Raw genomic sequence first — 20,477 nt, 5'->3', positions numbered from 1 at the left:
ACTACACTTTTCTTCCTTTGTTTTCTTCATATTAAAATATTTATGCAATTTTATTTTTTACAGAGGATTTTTTCATATTCTAATTTTATTTTACAACAAATGCATATGCATATCCATTTATGGGATTTAAAATATATTGAATCAAAGATCAAGGAGGTTGATTAACTTGCTCAAAGATGCTCAGGTAGTAAGTGACAAACAGGACATTTTAGCCCAGGAATTCAGTCTGTATTATTTTGAGAATATATTTATACTCAGATTTTTTTTATCATGTATGATCTAGAAAAAATTTATTTCTCTGAACAGTCACCTCTTTTCAGAAATGACCTGCCTCATTCTGGGTTCTCCAGATTGAACCTGATTCTGCAAAAATATGCTGATAGTTTCTATGGCCCAATTAAGACCTTCCAACACCTTAAGTGCCAAAGTATTATATTCACAAATCCCCTTATGTGCGGCACTTTTGATCTAAACACAAAACTAACACAGATGCTAAGGTTAAAATAGCCTAAATTTTCTGTTATTACCAGACTCTGGGTAAGTTCACTGAAGATGAGTCTGTCTCAGTTATTTTGCTTTTATCATCATTTATTTGAGCGATGCCCTCACTGCTGACCCTCTACATATATACTCGCTCTGTTATGGGAAGTCAGCTCTGATGTTCTCTCTGGGTCTTGTCAAATGAGAGACTTGGACCAGATCATTTCCAAGTGTGTCCAAGATGTCTCATCTTCTGAGACTTTGCTGTGACCCTACCCAGATTCTGCAGGGAGCAGATTCAGAGAAGCTGATTTTGGTCTGAAGCCACAGTGGAGAACAGATGCCCAGCCTTGCCAGGGCTCTAGGCTCTGGAGTCCCTGGCACAAAGGACACGAAACCCCTTTTTATTGCAAAAATCCTCCTGGTTCACTCTCTTCCCGAAGGAGCTGGTGTCAGGTTACCCTTTCTGCTTCCCAGCTGGTGCAGTGGTAAAGAATCTGCCTGCTAAGGCAGCAGACCCTAGTTCAACCCCTGGGTCAGGAAGATCCCGTGCAGGAGGAAAAAGCAACCCACTGGGAAATCCCATGGACAGAGGAGACTGGCAGGCTATACAAAGAATCTGAGTGACTGTGCACACACGCACACACACTCACCCTTTCTGCCAGTGGTATGGATTTTCAGATAATGTACTCCAACACATTTGGTGCCTCTCCTTTTCCAGGGAGCTTCTGCAGCTTTGGAATTCCTGAGTCTATTTATCAACACCTCCCCAAACTCCTTGGGGGCAGCCCCATATACCACATCAACCTTTAATTAACTTATTTATTTACATTAAGTTGCATTTTGAGGGAAAATGAGAGCAGAGACAACCTATGCCTAAGGGAGAATGTAAACAGATGTCCCTTTTATTGTCACTGTGTTCAGCTGCTCAATTGTGTCCAATTCTTTGAGACCCCATGAACCATAGCCCACCAGGCTCCTCTGTCCATGGGATTCTCCAGGCAAGAAGACTGGAGTGGGTTGCCATTTCCTCCTCCAGGGGATCTTCCTGCCCCAGGGATCGGACTAGCATCTCCTGCATTGGTGGATTCTTTACCTCTGCATTAGCTGGGAGGCCTAGCTATGTGACATTTAATAGCCAGAGAGTTACCCCAGTGACAGCCACTTCTCTGCACATCCATCTGGTCCAGACAAGAGACCCTGGGACACACCACTCTCTTCTACCAGCCGCACAGGGCCCAGATTACCCTGCTCTCCACATTCCCCAGGACCCCTTGGCTATCACCTCGCATTCCTGCAGGATAAAAGAGTAGATGGTTCAAAGTTCCTATGTCGTCACTCCCCTCCTGGTTAGACAAGGCCTCTGTAGTACTATGTAGGGTGGGTTACCCTTCTGCTGAGTGAAGGTTCCAGCCACTACACTGTCTCTGACACAGACTCTCTGGATAACCTTTTTGAACCCCTTGATGAAAGGAAAGTTCTGTCCTCATCATAATCAACCGACAAGGAAGAATGCAGGTCTCTATGTCTGGTGAGCTCTGGGTTGTGCTATTTTACCTCACCCTTTATTGACTTGATCAGTTATGCTTCCTTTTCATAAATACGGAGTCACTGGGGAGTTCCAGGTAATTTCCTAGGTGAAGACGGATCAGACGTAGTTCTTGTACTTCCACGTACCACATTTTCCAGTAATATTGTCCAGAGAAGAAAATAGATCCTAGAGAAAGTGATACAAGATAACTGAACAGTGCCGATGGGCTGTGTGTGAACATCCTTTGAGCTCTGGTGAGAAACGTCCTTTCTGGTGAGTTACGGAAACCATCCCTGAAACTTTTGAGCAGCATCTATTATGAACAAGAGCTTTGGATGAATAAATCCCTTCTCTGCTGCTCCTAACCTCTCCAAGACCCTGACTCTTCATCTCAAAAGCAGGAGATAGAATAACTACCACATAGGACTATAGCAAACAGGGATGAAATCTACAAAGCATGCAGCAAGGTGCCTGATACAAGGTAACCTTAGCTCCTTTTGAGCTCAATGTTAATTTTAATTACCAAAAGACAAATGAGTGGAAAGGAAGGGGAAGAGTATCTAGAAGACAGCACAGCATAAACAAAGGTGTGGGGACACCCATTCCCCTCATGCAGCCCCCTTGGACTACAAAATGTAAGATCTGGTCAGAGACTAGGGATGGTGGAACATGACAGGAGGGAAATTTGTGTACATTGGGGTATTTTGAGAGCAGCAGACTTCTCACATTGCCTTCCGAACCTCGTTTCCAGAGCCTTGATGTTGACCTCCAGCCTACAGTCCCTTCCTCCCTTGTTCCAGCTGTCATTGAATGGACTATCCCATTCTCATTCAAAGGCTAAGTATGCCTTTCCTCTAATTCCAGCACTTTTATTAGACAATCCAATGGATCATCTGATTGATAATCTCAGCATTAGAAGATCCTTATCAGACCCCAGAGAATGATTTTCTGTTATATAGCTGGGGCTATTTATTTATTTGTGTACCAAGGAATCTGTTTTTTGTTCAATGAAAATTTTCCATGTTTTGGCCTGCAGCAATATCCGGAGAGAGAGAGAAAGAAAGAGAGAGAAAGATATTCCTGTAGAGTGTAAGGACAAGGCTACCATCAAATGCAGTAATAAAAAGATAAAATCTAACATAACTAACACTGTTGAGTGTGGAGAAACATTGCTAAGATTAATAGAAGCTTAGCTGTGGGCGCTTTGAAAAAATCCAGGGATGTTTTAACATACAGGACAGGTGGATATTGCTGGCAGCTCCCAATTTTAAGTTGCAGCAGATGAATGAGGAAAGAGGGATGCAGAGTGCAGTAAAAGCGATGTCTTCCTAACTCCATGAAGTCCTCCCTGGAGGTTCAGGGATAAAGAACCTGCCTGCAGTGCAGGAGATGCAGGTTCCATCCCTGGGTTGGGAAGATTATCTGGAGAAGGAAATGGCAAACTGCTCCAGTATTCTTGCCTCGGAAATCTTATGGATAGAAGATCATTGTGTGCTACTCTCCATAGAGTCTCAAAAGAATTGGATTTGACTCATAGACTAAACAATGACTCCATAATTAAAAATGAAAAGAGCTTCTGGCTAAGAGGGATGGGGCAGACTGGAGCCATCCATCTGGGTGGCCTCCCATCTCCTGCCTTCGTCAGGGCTGAGTATGTGATAACTGCTGAGAACAGGCAGTAGGTGAATATCGAATGGGTGAGATGCCTTCCACGGAACATTCCAGACAGGTTTGCAACAGCTAAAAGTCCGACATGGAGATGAACCAGAAAATGTTAATGTGTTCAGCAGGAAGGCGGGCAAACTTCAGCTCTTGCAATTTAACAGAGCTCCTGAGGCCACCCCAGCACCTAGGGGAAGATTTGGGTTAATCTACTTCAATTTTATTTTATTCTGGGCTTTTTTGTTGTTGTTTTTACATGAGTTCTATTCCTCATTGGTAGAGAAACCCTTGCTGTATCAAATGTCCTCTTTGGGCTTTGGAACTTCATTAATTAGCATCTTTTAAATGGTTGGGTAATATTCTTTTCTTCCTTTTCCGAGCCATTTCCCCAAGCCCTAATTTTAATAAAGCTGGTGTTCATGAACATTTGAATTTTAAAGCCCTTGGTTATAAGAAAGACAGAAGATGCATTTTAAAAGAGAGCCAATCAAGGATGACTCAAATGGTGAACAGGACTTCTCTGCTTTTATGAATCTACTTTTAAAGATCCAATATTATCTTAACACATTTTTTTTTCCTGCAGATATAGCAGAGAGCAACATAAAGAAAAAAAAGCTAAAGACTTGATTAGGCGGGCAGAGACTCCAGGGAAGAGTTAGAAGAGTAACTCTAACATACTTTAGTGTGGGTGGCAATTTCGTTTAAAATAGAACAATAATAAACCTGTTTTTATTTTTTTCATGGATAAGCACTGTATTTCAGGTGGCAAAGGTGAGCCATTTAAGAGCTTTTAAAAAAGAGAATATACAACTAAAACTCTTTAAGATTCCCAATTGTTCACAGAATTTATGCAGAGATGAATTCATTTGCCAGTATAGACTGTTAAAGGCAAAGTGGTTGAAAATCAACTCCACAGTTACCCACCTGCCTGGCGCAAGGGTGTGCGTTTCCCCAGCAACTGGGATAACATCATAACCACTTACAGTGCTGCTGAGCTGGCAGCCCCCTGGGTGGCTTCAGGTGGTACTGATGCGATCAGCTGTTGCCAGGGCAACACAAAACCTTGACCTTCTGAGACCTGCCAGGCAAGGAGTGGAGAAATACAGCTTTTGAGTCCTCCTTGGAGATCTGTTTGTGAAGAAAGGGATATCCATCTGCCATGGGATGCTTATTAAACCACAGACACTTAAAAGTAAATACATGCTTCCTAAATAATAGATGTGTGCTTGCAAGTGGTCTCCCCTTTGTAGGCAAAGGATGCTTTTATATTTGCAAATGGTAAATATTTTTTATCTTCTTTATGGAATCTACTCCTTGACTAGTGGCAGTGGAATTCTTCTCTCAGCCCTGCAGCTCCGCCCCCCCGCCATCCCCAAACTCACCAGTTCCTCAAGTTTCATTCTCTCCAGGACCTGGAACCTGGAGAATGGATTAAAGACATTTCTGCAGTTTTCTTAAAATACTTTACATACAGGAGAGCTGAGGTCCAGGAGCAGTGGGGGTGAGCTGCCCAAGGACACAGAGATCAGGGGAATGAAAAATAGGGTTGTGTTTTCTTGAGTATATCTTTTATATTAATTTTATTCCTTAATTTTTGACTGTACTGAGTCTTCCTTGCAGTACGGGCTTTTCTCTAGTTGCGGCCAGCAGGGGCTACTCCCTGGCTGTGGTGCACGGCTTCTTACTGTGGTGACTTCTCTTATCGCAGAGCACAGGCTCTAGGCGTGCGGGCTTCAGTAGCTGTGGCTCCAGTGTTCCAGAGCACAGACCCAGGAGATGTGGCACACGGGCTTAGTTCCTCTGCTGCATGTGAGATCTTCCTGGATCAGGGATCAAACCTGCATCTCCTGCACTGGCAGGCAGATTCTTTACCACTGAGCCATAGCCCTCTTGAGTGTATCCTATTTCATCTGAACCCGTACTGACTGTGTTGCCCTTTGTGAGTTTCATACTTATCATGGAGGCCTTTCAGTTTTCCTTTCTGCAAAATATTTTCTCAACTTGTAAGAAACCATCATTTCTGAAATCTTTCTATACTATTTTTGACCCAGTCATCATTGTCTTCTATCCTAAGTGTTTCGGAAGAGAAGACAGGGGGTGTCTGATTATATTCCTATTGGCTTATGATGACCCCGATCGCTTTCAGTCTGGAGTCCAAAAGAATCCTAGTCATTCTTTAAAGTATATTGGGTCTCTTGTCATTGAAAGCATTCAGAACACATCACTCTAAAATATACCACTTTGGTACATTGATTATTTTGAGCTGAAGACACCTGAGAAAGAGCAGATACAGGAAAAGCTTTCTGATCTCTGTCTTTCTATCTAAAAGCAGGTCATAAAATTTCTCATGAGAAAGGTCACCTCATGTACCAGGAAGAGAACATTCTTTTCACTGGAAACTGGGAGTCAATGCTGAAGAGTATCTGTACAAACAAATCCTCTAAAATCAACTTTATCTTCTATTACTTACCCCCTCGTATTTCCTAGTCAGTGTCCTACAATTTACTGCCCCTGTTGCCCAAGCCACTTTGGTCACAATTTATTGTTTGTTTACAAAGCTTTTGGACTTACTGGCTTCTCTGGGTCTTCAGTTTTCTTATGAAGGCTCCCATGCACATAAAATTATTAAGTGCATTCTCTATGCTTTTCTCCTAAGAACCTGTCTTATGTTAGTTTAATTCTCAGACCCAGTCACTGAACCTAAAAGGGTAGAAGGAAGATTTTCCTGTGCTGCATCATCACAGAGATTTTATCAGGAAGGGTACTGTTTGGTATCCTGAATATTGGAGAATCAAAGGGGTGGACTCAGTCACTGAAACCATGTCAGTAGCATAAAGAGAAGACAACTATTTCATGAATATTTTAAAGAAATGACATAGACATTTTAAATCTGACTTTTAGGCAGGTAAGAGTCAGTCTTTCTTTTCTCATCAATAAAACAGGGGCAATATTTTCTACCTAGCTACAGATTGGTAAAGATTATCAACAACATGCTTAGATTTTTATCGATTACCGTATGTTAGCTTCCCCTCCAAGTTTGGAGTATTTTGATGGTTCTCAATGACTAATTCTAATCATTAGAATTAGTCGTTAGTCTAAATAGTCATTAGTTTAATTGGGTTATTTTTATGATGGCAATAATAATGTATTGGGAGGACAGAAGGATTCTGAAGGACTCATCCTTTTGGAAAAATAAATACGAGCCTTATTTATTTACAGTGGCTCTGTCTTACTGCTGGCACAACAGGGTAGGTGATTGCTGGGAGAGAGGAGTAAGACGCTGTTTTAGATGTAAATGATAAAGCCATGTTGCACCCAGTGAATATATAATGGAGACGATCAGACCATTACTAGGCATTGAGACAGAATAAACCAAGCCTTGAGTACATACTTGGTCCATAATGAAAGGCCCTTTTCATGATTCCACTCCTCATGAAAGAGAGTAAATCTTTTTCCTTTGCTTCTGGTAATTGCATTTCTGGACACAATTGCCTGTTATCTCTAGGCATCCCACAGGTGGAGACATTGGATTCTCTTGAGAATTTGATGTAGCAGCTCGGCTCTTCACTTCTTTGTAGCATTAAATGCCACAGTGCTGAGTAATCAGCATGTTTTCTGAATGAATGTGGTATGCCATCTGCAATTTGTTTACTCAGGCCCATGAGCTCCATTCCTCCAAAGGTGAAGAGCAGTGCTTTTCAACAGAGATTTGAAATGGGTTCTTTATAGAGCCTTGCTTGTTACTTACCAAGGCAGAGACCATTAAAATGCAAAGAACTTGAAAAAAATAAAAGAACTCACTTACTTTGGATCACTGATGATCATTCTTGAATTGATGTGATTTACTTGAATTGCTGAATGGAACTTAGCGTTCTGGGTTTCACATTCAGCTTATAAGCACTTTTATTTTTCTGCCACTTTGACTCTCTCCAAAGCTACAGTTTACTTTCTAAGATGGATTCAAGAAGGTCTGATGAATGAAAATCCAAATTTGCAAAACAAATGAATTAGTGAACCAGAAGTCTAACCAGAGAGAAAATTCACAGTATGGCTCCTTAAATAAAATAATGCTTCCCATTGAGTCTGAAATAGAATTTGATTTTCCCCATGCATAGGTGAAAAAATTGAGATTAGAACTGTCTCCCAACATAAAAATTTGATTCACACACAACCTTTAAGGAATACATGTATTATGTAAAAGACAATGTGCCTGCCTTACGGAGATTGATGTCAGAGACACAAATTCTCAGTGGGAAAACTGTTCTCAAATCTGAGATCTAGTTGTAAAATCCTTTGGGGCTTCCCTGGTGGCTCAGTGGTAAAGAATCTACCTGCCAAAGCAAGAGGCATGGGTTCAATCACCATGTTGGGAAGTTCCCCTGGAGAAGGAAGTGGCAACTCACTCTAGTATTCTTGCCTGGACAATCCCATGGACAGAGGAGCCTGAGGGCTACAGTTCATGGGGTTATAAAAGAGTCAGACATGACTTAGCAACTAAACCATAAATGTGAAATACTTGAGTTCCCCAGAGGTATTGTAGTCCACTTACAGATCTTTCACTTCTAAGCAAGGGCTTCCCTTATGGTTCAGCTGATAAAGAATCCACCTGCAATGCATGAGACCTGGGTTCAATCCCTGGGTTGGGAAGATCCCCTAGAGAAGGGAAAGCCTACTCACTCCAGTATTCTGGCCCAGAGAATTCCATGGACTGTATAGTCCATGGGGTTGCAAAGAGTCAGACACGACTGAGTGACTTTCACTTTCACTCATAATCAAAGATTTTGTCTCTGGTTTCTCTATGTACCACCAAACTGTGTGTATCTGCTAGGTTGCTTCAGTCGTGTCAGACTCTGAGACCCCATAGACTGCAGCCCATCAGTCTCCTCTGTCCATGGGATTTCCCAGGTAAGAATACTGGAGTGGGTTGCCATGCCTTCCTCCAAGGGATCTTCCTGATCCAGAGATTGAAACCACATCTCTTTCGTCTTCTGCATTGGCAGGCAGGTTCTTTATCACTAGCTTGACCTGGGAAACCCACCACCAAACTAAGAAAAGCCAAAGTGGCATCTTCTGGAAATATCTAAGCATTTCTCCACAAGTAGATTCCCAGCCAGGGCAACAGAATGAAGAAAGAGGAGGTATGTGAATGACTACACTTACTGCCACTGCCCAAAGAGACCTTGTTTGTGATGGGACTTCATTCTCTTGGCCACTGTTAGCTGACTCAGGGGTGGGTCATGCCAAATATATTTGCCCTTTATCTAATTTTAATTTATTGACATCAAGTCAGTCCAGTGGTTATGAGTTTGGGAAATAGAAGGTTATAGAAACTTGGGCCTGGTAATTATTTTCAATTATATGGATAGTGATAAGGAAAGAGAAAAAAACTAGTGTGAAGAAAGTTTGGAGAGGTTCTTAGAAGTAACATAGAGAAGCCATGTGGCTAAGAGAATTTCTGCTTGAAAACTTTTCAGTATTGCAAACTCCTGACTCTTTCCTTTATCTTAATGAGCATAGCTGTACACATTACTATACATAAAGTAGATGACTAATAAGGACACAGTGTATAGCACAGGGAACTCTTCTCTATACTCTGCAGTGACCTCTATGGGAAGAGAATCTATAAAAGAGTGGATATATGTTTAGGCATGACTGATTGACTTTGCTATACAGCAGAAAAACAAATACATTTCAAATCAGCTATATCCAATAAAAATTAAGACAATAATGAGCATATCTATATTATGAAATTTTGGGGAGCCAAGTCTGAGTGAGTTTGATTTCCCTTGCAACTTAAGGTGCTCTGAACATCTCATGTGCTTTGTTCTTTTAGAATCAGCCTCCAGTCAGAGAGGTTAGTTTCATCATTGACATTTTCTGAATGTGTTTAATAAATTTCAAAAATCACACCACTCATGATTTTCAATGGGGTCCTTGAGGGCAGTAGAAATTCATCTATTTGAAGAGTCCCTCAAACCCTCATTTGAGGGGATCACCTATCCTTCTCTGCATTTTTTCTGTGAGTGTCTAGGTCTTACCTTCTCCAAGGTCCTTTATCCTCTGACCTCCTAGAGCTGTATAAACTATTTTTTCTACCCTCTCCATTGACATAGATGCAAAACTCAGTTCTTTACACTTTCCAAAGAACTTCCATGAAGTTCTTATATCATGAATTTACTTAAGAAAGAGAGTCCCAGGTGGCGCTAGTGGTAGAGAACCTGCCTGCCAATTCAGGAGACATAAGAGACCCTGGTTCAGTACCTGGGTTGGGAAGACCTCCTGGAGGAGGGCATGGCAACCCACTCCACTATTGCTGCCTGGAGAATCCCATGGACAGAGGAACCTGGTGGGCTACAGTCCATAGGGTCGCAAAGAGCTGGACACGACTGAAGCGACTTACACACCCACATGCACACTCAAGAACTGGGGGCTAGCGGAGGGTTACTCTGTCACCAGGATTTTATACAATTTTTGTTTTTCTGCAAATTGCATTCCTCTTCATAACCTCCTCCAGATCCTCTCTCTTCCCTCTCTTGTCTATCTTCTTTTTCATCTGCCCTCACCCTCCCCAAAGAACCAGAAATCCCTCCTCATTTTACAGGCAGATCAGTTTAATCCTCTGAAAACTAGGTAACAGCCAAGGCTTAAGCCTTGGGGTTCACACCTTCTCACTAAGGACTTAACAGGTATTTTCTCAAAATGTGTCCTCTCTAATGAAAATTCAAGTGCCAGCTATGATAATAGCAGGGGTGATCACGGTGGTAGTGTCATACTATCTCAATACCCTGGTGCGTTGATTCATGTCCTTTGGGCTTTATGTCATCACTGATTTTCAACCAGTCTTTTTTAGTGCTGAGGTTATGGAAGTCACTCAGGGGCCCCCAGGCAGGAACAGAGTAGCTGAGCAGGGGAGGATCCAGGACCCATCAGTTCAGTTCAGTTGCTCAGTCATGTCCGACTCTTTGTGACCCCATGAATCGCAGCACGCCAGGCCTCCCTGTCCATCACCATCTCCTGGAGTTCACTCAGACTCACGTCCATCGAGTCAATGATGCCATCCAGCCATCTCATCCTCTGGCATCCCCTTCTCCTCCTGCCCCCAATCCCTCCCAGCATCAGAGTCTTTTCCAATGAGTCACTCTTCACATGAGGTGGCCAAAGTACTGGAGTTTCAGCTTTAGCATCATTCCTTCCAAAGAAATCCCAGGGCTGATCTCCTTCAGAAAGGACTGGTTGGATCTCCTTGCAGTCCAAGGGACTCTCAAGAGTCTTCTCCAACACCACAGTTCAAAAGCATCAGTTCTTCAGCATTCAGCCTTAACAGACAGAGGATAAGATGGTTGGATGGCATCCCGGACTTGATGGACATGAGTTTGAGCAAGCTCTGGGAGTTGGTGATGGACAGGGAAGCCTGGCGTGCTGCAGTCCATGAGGTCACAGAGTCAGACATGACTGAGCAACTGAACTAAAACCAGAGCAGTGCAGTGTATTGCCTCACACAATGGAGTTCTATGTGTGAAATACTTTCCAGGAGAAAGGTCATGATGCTAAAAATAGCTCATAACCTCCTGAAGAAGGAAATGAGAAACCACAGCAGAATTTTAAGTAAGGAAGGGGCAAGCTTTAATCCACTGCAGAGTGAGAGGAGAGGCTCTGGGGCCAGGAACCACAGTGAGGAGGTTAACATAGAAGCCCAGGAGGATGCCAAGAGCCTACCCCGAGATGGGAGAAGGCAGAAGAGAGCTATTTCCGAGGAAAAGTCACAGGACATGGTGATCAATTTGACTTTGGGGTCTGCCTGAATTGAGGTATAAGGCAGAGGAAGGCATTATGATCTGTAAACGTTCTGACCTGGTGACTAGGTGAAGGTGGGTACAATTATTGGAAGGAGTGACTACAGTAGAACTTGATTTTGGAGGGTAGGTGGGAATCTTTGTTGTTCAGTCACTCATTTATGCCCAATTCTTTGCGATGCCATGGACTGCAGCACCCCAGGCTTCCCTGTCCTTTGCTGTCTCCCAAAATTTGCTCAGACTCATGTCCATTGAGATGATGACGCCATCCAACCATCTCATCTTCTGTCGCACCATTTTCCTGCCTTCAATCTTTCCCAGCATCAGAGTCTTTTCCAATGAGCTGACTCTTCACATCAGGTAGGAATCTAGATTCATTTATTTATTTGGCTGTGCTGGGCCTTAGGTGTGGCATGAGGGATCTTCAGTCTTCCTTGCAGCATGCAGGGTCTTCAGTTGCCACATGTAGGATCTAGTTCCCTGACCAGGGATTTAACCCAGGCTCCCTGCAATGGGAACATGGAATCTTAGCCACTGGACCACCAGGGAAGTCCCTAGGTTCAATTTTTAATACTTTTAAATCATTATGTTTTTTTTAACCCTAACCCTATGCTTTCTATAGAAGTTTAGTAGCTGGGTAAGCCTGTGTATTGTTTCTCAAAAGAGAGATTGACTTGGAAGTCACTGGTGTTAAAGAATCACTGCAAGGCATGAAGTAGGAATGATGTGGAATATGAAGCAAAGACTTTTGCACATGAGATACTGGGCATGTACGTGTTTAGTGTCAGCAGAGGAAGCCGGGGTGGGGGGGGGGGGTGGCGGTGGTGGGTGGTGCTGGGAGGGAAGAGTCAGAGAAGCAAGAACCACATTGAAGGTTCTGGAAGCTAAGAGAAGAGAAGGTTGGAGTGGATAGCTGAGCCAAATAGCAACATAAAGTTATGCAGGCTGCAGCCTGGATTTGGTGCTTAGACTGATGTTAGTGAAATACTTAGAAGATCTAGGAAAGTGATGGCAGCAGACAACAGGTGAGCCAAGATGTGACTAGGAGATGACAGAAGGACAAAGGGAAGGAGAGGGGAGAATGATGAGATGACCGTTTTGAAAACAGTTGTAGGCAGAAGGGAAGGAGTCAGGGGAAGACAGGCAACGGTCAGAGAAAAAGAGGACTTGTCTGATGAACAAGGGAATCAAAGGGAGTTTGAATAAAAGGGATTATAAGTATCAGGGGAACAACTCGCTTTGGAGAGGGCTACATCTCTACAAGAAGATTAAGATAAAGACAAGATGGGAGGTTGTTTGGAATATTAAGAGTTTTTTTTTCTTTTTTTTAATTTAGAAAGCTCTTTTCATGAATTCATTTCTAAAATGGTGCAAAAGGGGAAACTGGGTGGGGAAACTCATGACATCCAATATGCCTCATCATCACATTGTAATGCGTTCTTCAAAACAAGTGGTGGTATTTCGTTCAAACATGGAGAAAATCTTAATAGGATCAGCCTAGGGACTGCAGGGTGCCTAGTGATTATCAGAGAGTTTAGCACTTGGCTGCCTTCTTGACTGAGATCCATGAAGTCCTGGGGTGGGATTAGGAGCGGGGGCTGCCAGGAGATCCAAACAGTCCATCCTAAAGGAAATCAGTCCTGAATATTCATTGGAAGGACTGATGCTGAAGCTGAAGCTCCAATACTTTGGCCACCTGATGCAAAGAATTGACTCATTGGAAAAGACCCTGATACTGGGTAAGATTTAGGGAAGGAAGAGAAGGGGGCAATAAAATGAGATGATTAGATAGCATCACCAAATGGATATGAATTTGAGCAAAATCTGGGAGATAGTTGAGGACTGAGGAGACTGACATGCTACAGTCCATGGGGTCCCAAAGAGTCTGATACAACTTAGCGATTGAACAACAACAAGCCCTCTGGCAGAGATAAATGAATTTAGTTTAAAAAAAAAAAAGATTGTTAGAGTCCTTCAGATAGTCTCTGACCCTGTATCTCAATTGGAACAAATGAAGAATAATAAAGTTTGCATCTCTGCATCAACACAGAAGCAGCCATCTGAAAAATAAAAAAAATAAAAATAAAATGAGATGCTAAAAAATAAGCTCCGTGATCCACACATTTCTATGCAAGTATATCTGACATTTATTTCTCACTGAGATGAGAACAGAAGCCAGTTAAGTCCTGTGTAGATGTGGTTCAAACTAGATATTACCCAAGGGCAGTTTGTCTTCATGAACCTCAATCAAGAAAATAGATCCTCAAATAGTCATTCTTTCTCTTGGGAGGGTTGGGGAAGGTGGATGTGGCAGTAGGCAGAGCAGGTCCAGCGCTCCCTGGATGGAGGAGGAGGCTGTGAGGGTAGAGTTGCAGTGGAGGTTTAATCTACTGATCACAGGAGCATACTCAAGAGAGTTTTTAATGCCACGTAGCTGGTTTAGTTCAAGCAGAAACCTGGTGACAAATGGGGACTTGGTTATGACTTCATAATCCACTCAGCTAGGCTTCTGCCCTAGGCCGGTTAACCAGCAGACTTTCTCACTTGATAATCTCCTTTTATAGCCAGAGAAAACCACTTTATTTAAATAGTTAATGCAGCAATAATAAAGCACCCTATGTACATATAAACAGAAAGTAAGATTTTTAAGAGTCAAACACTTAGGTGTAACCAGATTTTCTTTCTTTTTTTTTTTTTGGTTGCTTTAGTTTCTGTAAAAACACTACTGGAATGATCAGCTGCATAGTCTGATAAGGCTCTCATGGGAAAAACTGGTTAGAAATGATCATTTTTGCACACTTCACATCTACCTGTAATTTTTAGTTGTAGCCCAATTCCAGTTAGTATCAGTGAAAGATCCAAATGATTCACCCAGCTATGTCACCAATGGATCTTTTGAGAATAACAGTTCCTATCCTCTTAGGAAAAGTCTGATAATTCTGTATCAGACTTTGCTGTATCAGCAAAGCAAAAGTTACTACGTTGCCGCTGTGTAGTCGCTCAGTCATGTCTGACTCTTGCTACCCCATGGACTCAAGCTCCTCTGTCCATGGGATTTCCCAGGCCAAATACTGGAGTGGGTTGCCATTTCCTTCTCCAGAGTATTTTCCTGACTCAGAGATGGAAGCCACATCTCTTGTGTCTCCTGCTAAAGTAGCTATGCTAAGTCGCTTCAGTAGTGTCCGACTCTGTGCAACCCCATAGACCGCAGCCCACCAGGCTCCCCCGTCCCTGGGATTCTCCAGGCAAGAACACTGGAGTGGGTTGCCATTTCCTTCTCCAATGCATCAAAGTGAAAAGTGAAAGTGAAGTCGCTCACTCGTGTTGGACTCTTAGCGACCCAATGGACTGCAGCCTACCGGGCTCCTCGGTCCATGGGATTTTCCAGGCAAGAGTACTGGAGTGGGGTGCCATTGCCTTCTCCGAAAGTAGCTATAAACATGGTTAATTAATCATGACAATTTTAAACAACTTCTGAAGGCCAGTCCACCAGCAACAGCCTCTCGCTTCTGAAATAGGCCAGTTGGCAATACCTTTACTCCGTGCTGCCTTTCTGAAAGTCAGTTAATCAGAACTAGCCTCACTTGAGTAACCAAGCTTCCTCTACTTAATGTCAGCAGCTCCCCAATTGCTACTGCTTTGCAATGCCTTCCAGCCCTCAAACTGCATACTCTCCAAACTCTGTAGAAACTCAGCTCTCACCTTTATCCCCTGTATTAATCCACTGGGGCTACTATCATGAAATACCACAGAAACTGGCTGGCTTACAAACAAAAGAAATACATTTCCCATAGTTCTGAAGGTTGGAAGTTCAAGATCAGGGTGCCAGCACTGTCAGCCAAGGTCCCTCTTTCAGATGGAGGACTTCTTGTGTCTCCATATGGGGGAAAGGGGAGGGGTGTTACATCCTCATGACTTAAGCACCTCCCAAAGATCCTGCATACAAATAGTATCACCTTTAGAAGTCATGTTTTTTATCTTAAATATAAATAATTTATTATTATTATTTGCATTTACAAACATATTTTTAAATTTTGTTATTGGTGTATAATTGCTTTACAATGTTGTGTTAGTTTCTCCTGTATGACAATGTGAATCAGCTATACGTATACACATATCCCCTCCCTCTCGAGTCTCCCTTCCACCCCACCGCATCCCACCCCTCCAGGTCATCACAGAGCCCTGAGCTGAGCTCCCTGTGCAATACAGCAGCTTCCTGCTAGCTATATATTTTACACATGGTAGTGTAGCTATGCAGATCTTAATCTCCCTATTTATTCCACCCCGCCTTCCCCACCTGTGCCCACATGTCTGTTCTCTAAGTCTTCATCTCTGTTCAACAGTTAGGATTTTGACATATAAATTTGTAGGGGATACAAACACCTAGATCATAGCACTTCCTGAATCTGCAACTTGTACATATAGCTCTTTCTTGCTCATGAAAGCAGTGATTTGGCTCTTTGTTTCATATGCTGAGAGGTTGTTTCATTGTTCAGGGCTCTTAGTTGCATTAGTAAGAGAGAGAGTCAAGCTCTGGGCTGAGGTGCTTGAAGCTGTGACAGACACAGATACAAATACAACTGGCCATTTCAGTTACACTCTTCTGTGAGAACTTCCTCGGCTGACTCCCACAGCACCTTGGTCCCTTGTCTGGTCTGCCTCAGTTTCTCCAGTCTTCTGAGCCTACAGTGTGCTACCAATTTCCCATCTAATGTAAAACATATTGATAAGAATAAGAAGCCATTTGGGAATTGGCATGGGGAGGAAGAATACACACACACAAACACACACACACATATGCTGTAGTAGAAAACAGCAGATAAAAATGATCTTTAATCTGTCCATGACTTTGTTTCCCCATGATAAAATGACGACTATTTTTTTTTGATGTCTTTATTTGCTGCAATATCATTCTGCTTTATGTTTTGGTTTCCCATACCCCCTGCTTTGGAAGGCAACATTTTAACTACTGGACTGCCAGGGAAGTCCCGGAATGCTGATAATTGAAACTACTGTCTTGCCCAAGGTGAAATTAAATAACGTACACAAAGCATCTCATTCAGGGCCTGGGAGAGAAGCTAAGTTTAATAACGATGGTCTTATTTCTTCTAGGCATCTTTCAGTTCCCGATGGTTTGACTTTCTCTAGTACCTTCACTTTCAGTTCTGTTTTGGGTCTATTGAACAGTAAATCTCAATCGTGGCTATGCATTTACAATGCCTGTTAATCTAAAGATAACAACAAAACCCCGAGTGATATAGATTTAGTAGGTTTGGAGTGGGGCTTCAGCATTTGTATTTTTCAAATGCCATGTGTGGATGATTCTGATGTGCATCCAGACTTAGGAAAGATGAGTTCTGACTCCAGGCTCAAAGAAGAGAATCATTGTGTGTCTTCTCAGTTGTCTGATGCTATTAACCGGGCAGGAAGCACATGTGGCTAAGGAGACATGGATAAGCGTCAGTGCTCTTTCCTGTGTCTGCAGTATAATACTTTCCATATATTAGGGTTAAATAAATGTTGGTTGAAGTCTAGAAACGAAAATCTATTTTCCTTGGATGAATCTCTTGGGTATGTAAATACTGGGAACTGCATTCCCTCTCCATAACTTAACCTAGACATCTCTCCTGATATCCAGATCTGTTGGCCTATCCACAAGAGTCTGTTGCAGACTCAGCTCAACTGCACTCTGCCTCACTGGTTTTGAACCTGGCTCTCTGCTTGACTAACTGTGTGTCTAGTTTTTCCCCATATCTCATAGGATCAGTGTGAAGATCTCATGAGATTAATATTTGGAAGTGAATAAATAAAAAAAATATATATATATATCTCAATAACATTTGTATATCCATCTATCAATCTATCATTTATCTATGAACAGCAAATACATATATATATTATATAAATAAATATGGTTATTATATTTTTTATTTTAGACTTCCCTGGTGGCTCAGCAGTAAAGAGTCTGCCTGCAGTGCAGGAGATGGATTGATCCCTGGGTCAGGAAGATGCCCTGGAGGAGGAAATGACAACCCACTTGGTATTCTTGCCTGAGAAATCCTATGGACAGAGGAGCCTGGTGGACTGCAGTCCATGAGGTTACAAAGAGTTGGACAGGCCTGAATGACTGAGCACACACACGTGCATATGTATTATTGAATTTATTAATCTCTCATGCAAATCCACTGTCCTCAGTTGGTCCCTATCTGGTGATGGTAGCACTAGACTTGAGGAGTCCATGCAAATGCCTGGAAGTCATCTTGGACTTCTCCCTCCAGTCACATGCTCCATACCTTCTAACAGCTAGCATTGACCATATATTCTTTGTAATTTTCTTCCTTAAGAATCTTCTTCTAATTTATTCATTTGTTTGGCTGTGTCAGGGCTTCATTGTGGCATGCAGGCTCTTTGTTGCAGTGCAGAGCTCGTCTAGTTTGTAGCACTGACATCTCTGTAGTTTTGGTGCACGGGCTTAGGTGCCCTGTGGCACGTGGGGTCCTTAGTTCTCTGACCAGGGATCTAACCCAAGTCCCCTGCATTGGAAGGCACATTTTAACCACTGGACCACCAGTGAAAATCCCTGGACCACATTTTTTTTACTATCTCCCAGCGTAGGCCACCATTGACTCTTCCCTGAACTGCTACAATTGTCTCTGATTAGGTGTCCTGTCTCCAATCTACCCAATGCGGAGTGTAGCTTGCCTCCAAACTCATCATTCCAAACAGCAGAGAGGATTAATGTCATTGTCCTGCTTAAACTTTTACTGAGTTCATTTGCCCTTAGCCACTAATCTAAAGCACCTTACATATTGAATATATTCCTTTGGTCACTGTTTACAAGCCTCAACTGGTTGACACCCTCCTTGAACCTTGTGCCCCATTGATTTTTTTTTTTAATAATTTATTTTTTCTGCATTGGGTCTTTGTTGCTGTGCTCAGATTTTATTTGCAGCGAGCGGGGGCTACTCTAGGTGTGGTGTGAGGGCTTCTCATTACTGTAATGGCTTCTTTTGTTGTGGAGAACAGGCTCTAGGTGAGTGGGCATCAGCAGTTTTAGCACAGGGGCTCAATAGTTGAGGTCCATGGGCTCAAGCTGCCCCTCAGCATGTGGGATCATCCCAGACCAGAGATTGAACCTGAGTTCCCTGCATTGGAAGGTAGATTCTTAACCACTGGGCCAGCAAGGAAGTCCTTTCCCCATTGATTCGAACTTCCCTTTGGTCTTCAGCTGCTTCATGCTTCTCTGAGCTCTGTCCAATCAATGAAATGCTCTCCATCTGGGACACTCTCACTATGAATGCAAAATGAAGTATGTGCGATATATGAGCATTGGAACCTAAAGGAAATGTTGAGTATCTTAAGACTACCCTCTTGTTCCAAATCCTCACTCCCTATGATGAAAGTCCTTACCTCCTAGGTTGGTGAAGATGAAGCCAATGATGCATGGTCTTGATCCACTCTTTAACTGCATCAGCAAGCTCCAGCTACTGCCAAGATAGAATCTCCCCAACCCGTTTATGTTCTGGGTGCTCATGGAAATACTCCCCCCATCTCTGCTCAGTATCTTCCTCGTCTCTTATTATGATATGTCCACACAATTATGCCTTTATTTGCTTTCTTTGATTTTTGCCTATGATTCCTGGATTTGACACTTGGATTTTTCCGCCACTCCTTTATTTAAATGTTGGGGCTTCCCTGGTGGCTCAGACAGTAAAGAATCCACTTGCAATGTGGGAGACCTGGGTTCAATCCCTGGGTAGGGAAGATCCCCTGGGGAAGGAAATGGTAACTCATACCAGTATTCTTGCCTGGAGAATCCCATGAACAGTGGAGGCTTGCAGGCTACAGTCCATAGAGGGATACAGCCTTTTTGAAGGACGGCAGCATCGACCTAGTTTTATTCAGCATAGTCCCTGGGGTCACAAAGAATTGACTACAACTGAACAAATAAGCACACACGTTTAAACCTTAGCATTTCACAGTGAGCTTTGGATTATTCTTGGCACCTGGAGTAGGACTCAGTGGGAATCCTCAAGTTCTCCTCTAGCCCCACAAAACCCAACCCACAGCAATACCCTGGCAAACAGGCCATGGCCTGCTCTGATTCCTCTTGGAGTTTAAAAAGTAAGACATTAGTTGTTGATTTCCAGATGATTCTTCCAGAATGTGATCTGTATCAGCAGGCTTCAAGCTGAACTTAATTTCCTTAATAGCAAAAAAAAAAAAAAAAAATGTTCAAGTTATAAGAAGTATGTGTGTGTGTGAGCATGCATGCATTAAACCTCTAAATGAGAACAAGAAATATGAACCTAATTGTAGCACTAATAATGAAGGAAATCTTGCCAGACAAATTTCAACTTCATTACTGGCTTTAATAAGCAAATGAGAGAACAAATGGAATACAGTGGATGTCCCTGGTCTTGACTTTATTAACACATTGCACAGAGCACTTCACGGAACGATAGCCCATCAGGGCATTTCAGTTAGCGTGGAGGTGAACAGTTGCAGCAGCCAGGAGCTGGCTGGTTGCATAAAAAGGGAAGGTGGTAGAAATGACAGCCTTTTTGAAGGACATCAGCATGGACCCTGTCTTATTTAGCACAGCTCCTAATGATGTGGAAGGGAGAGCACACAGTATATTAATTAAACTTGACAAGGATGCTGATTTGATTAGCAGAGTGAACTTGGAGAGTACAGAAACATAGTTAGGAAATACGAATTAAAGAATACAGTTTGGAAAAATGCAAATAGTGCATTTTGGTAGAAATAAGCCATTAGAAAAATACTTAGGGGTCCCATCACAGGAACTAGGACACATTTAGGAAAATACAGATGAAAATGCCACACTTGTTTTCATTCCCCAAGGAGGGCATGGAGCATCGCTCCTCATGCGTCCCTGAAGGCTAAACACTGTACCCCCTTAATAAGGCTTCAGCAGAAGGATTTCTTACTGAGATGAAGACACTTTGGAATTGATACTTCCCATGTATTTCACCTGAGAGGCCCATTAT

Source organism: Bos indicus x Bos taurus, chromosome 21 (assembly GCF_003369695.1).
Source record: "Bos indicus x Bos taurus breed Angus x Brahman F1 hybrid chromosome 21, Bos_hybrid_MaternalHap_v2.0, whole genome shotgun sequence".
Lineage (NCBI taxonomy): Eukaryota > Metazoa > Chordata > Mammalia > Artiodactyla > Bovidae > Bos > Bos indicus x Bos taurus.
This window is presented reverse-complemented; position numbering follows the sequence as displayed.